The 2467-nt window shown below is 41.1% G+C and overlaps 1 non-coding gene across 1 annotated transcript; it reads right to left on the bottom strand.

Annotated features, from left to right (window-relative positions):
* Positions 1-500: 500 nt before the first annotated feature.
* On the bottom strand, positions 501-686 carry LOC112130541 (U2 spliceosomal RNA). The gene has a single exon (XR_002912791.3). It is a non-coding gene; the product is annotated as a U2 spliceosomal RNA (small nuclear RNA).
* Between the last annotated feature and the right edge of the window lie 1781 nt (positions 687-2467).

Below are 2467 nucleotides of genomic sequence, written 5' to 3'. Positions count from 1 at the left end.
CGAGCCAGGTCACCTCAGCCCCTTATGAAACAGCAGCCAGCACAGCTGAGACTCACATCACATCACTGCAGGGAGGTCCTTCCTTGCCTCAATCTCTCGCACCTCACTCTCACAGTCCTGGGTTTACACTTCCCAAATAAAGCCCCAACACTTTATATCCTTGCCTCAGGCTCTGTTTTCTAGGTTAAGACAGATCCAAACCAAAAGGACACAGAAAGTGAAGAATAGCCTTGGGGATTCTATTTCTTATACTATTGCAGATAAGATGCCCTGAACAACCCTCCTGAATGAAGTAAATAGTTGAATTCAAAGAAACTTATAAAACACACCACAGATCATTCATGGAAGCAAATAAATCACAAGGAACAAAGAGAGGGAAATCAAGAACCCCAGGAGACAAGCCATGCCAAATCCAACTTCAAATCCAGGTTTTCTACAGAACCCTGCAAACACTGAGCAAGTCTGACAATGATAGAGGGCTGAGAGGAGAGGAAATAAGCTAAGGAACTTCCCAAGGTGGGAAATATAGAAGAGGACCCTTTGTAAAGCAGAAACTTCAAAGGGTAAATGAAAAATTTCATGCAATTGTACTTAGACACGCAGGAAATGTTCCTGTCTCAGCCCTAACATTAAACTGATAAGAAAAGATACTCCACTTGATCTGAGCCAAAAGGCCAAGATACAGTTCAGCAGTAACATTGAGGAAGGAGAAAAAAATACCCCAAGAATTTATAAACTCAAGGCAGACCTCAATGAAGTTGATGATCCAAATTCAGTCTTTGTTTGGTCCAAATTTTAAGTTGATTTATTTACAAAAATAGTCCTATACTGGAGACACCCTTCCCCCCTCCCATCAAGGTGACAAGTTGAAGGAAATACAAATCTTTCTGGGGAAAATTAAGTCAAAGACTCAAATAATTCAAACTAATATATTTACAAAGCAAATGAACAGTTCACAATCAAGAATAATAAGAACAAAGGAAACAAATTACTATAAAATTCGATGTCTGAACAACAGATTTAGACACAGACGAAGAGAGAAACAGTGAACTGGAAAACAGATCCAAAGAAATTACATCAGAATGCAGTCCAGAGAAACAAAGAGACAAAACACTTAAAAACAGATGAAAAACCATGGATGATGGAAACAGAGAACCTAACATACATGTAAAATAGTTTTTGAAGGAAATAACAGAAATAACATGAGAGACAATATTGAAGAGACAATGGCGGAGAATTTTTCAGATACCTTAAAGACACTGGATAGATTCTTGAAAGATTCAGGAAGTCCAATAAATCCAAAGGAGGAGAAATCAAGGAAACAGAAAATCTTTAAAAATAGCCCTAAAGAAAAAAAACCAGATTATTTACAAGGGAATGACAATTAGATTGTTGACATCTCATTAGTATCACAGAAGCCAGAAAGTGGCATAATAATTACCTAAATTATATCTCTTCCAAGACTCAAGAAATTTTCAGCTATTAATTCATTAAATAATTTTTCTATGCCTTTCCCCATCTCTTCTCTTTCCGGAATTCCTAAAATTTGAGTATTTGTTCACTTGGTGGTGTTCCATATGTCACACAGGATTTTTCTTTTTTTCTCTCTTTCTTTCTTTTTTTTTTTTTTTTTTTTTGAGACAGAGTTTCACTCTTATTACCCAGGCTGAAGTGCAATGGCACGATCTCAGCTCATTGCAACCTCCAACTCCTGGGCTCAAGCGATTTTTCTGCCTCAGCCTCCTGAGTAGCTGGAATTATAGGCATGCGCCATCGTGCCCAACTAATTTTTTATTTTTAGTAGAGACGGGGTTTCTCCATGTTGGTCAGGCTAGTCTTGAACTCCTGACCTCAGGTGATCCACCTGCCTCGGCCTCCCAAAGTGCTGAGATTACAGGCATGAGCCACTGTGCCTGGCCGTTATTTCTTTTTGAGATGGAGTTTTGCTTTTGTTGCCCAGGCTGGAGTGCAATGGTGCAATCTTGGCTCACTGCAACCTCCGCCTCCCGGGTTCAAGTGATTATCCTGCCTCAGCCTCCCGAGTAGCTGGGATTACAAGCATGTGCAACCACGCTGGCTAATTTTGTATTTTTAGTAGAGTCTGGGTTTCTCCATGTTGGTCAGGCTGGTCTCAAACTCCGCACCTCAGGTGATCTGTCCGCCTCAGCCTTCCAAAGTGCTGGGATTACAGGTGTGAGCCACTGCGCCCGGTCTTTTCATTGCTTTTTTATTTTATTTTTTTCAGTCTGACTGGGTTATTTCAAAAGCTTTGTCTTCGGCCAGGCATGGTGGCTCATGCCTGTAATCGCAGCACTTTGGGAGGTCAAGATGGGAGGATTACTTGAGCCCAGGGGTTTGAGACTAGCCTTGGCAACATGGTGAGATGCCATCTCTACAAAAAGTTTAAAAACTAGCCAGGTGTGGCAGGGCATGCCTGTAGTCCCAGCTGCTCAGGAGGCTGAGATGG

Source organism: Pongo abelii, chromosome 22 (genome assembly GCF_028885655.2).
Source record: "Pongo abelii isolate AG06213 chromosome 22, NHGRI_mPonAbe1-v2.0_pri, whole genome shotgun sequence".
In the NCBI taxonomy this organism is placed as follows: domain Eukaryota; kingdom Metazoa; phylum Chordata; class Mammalia; order Primates; family Hominidae; genus Pongo; species Pongo abelii.
The sequence above is the reverse complement of the archived record's forward strand: the minus strand, read 5'-3'. Positions and strand labels throughout refer to the sequence as shown.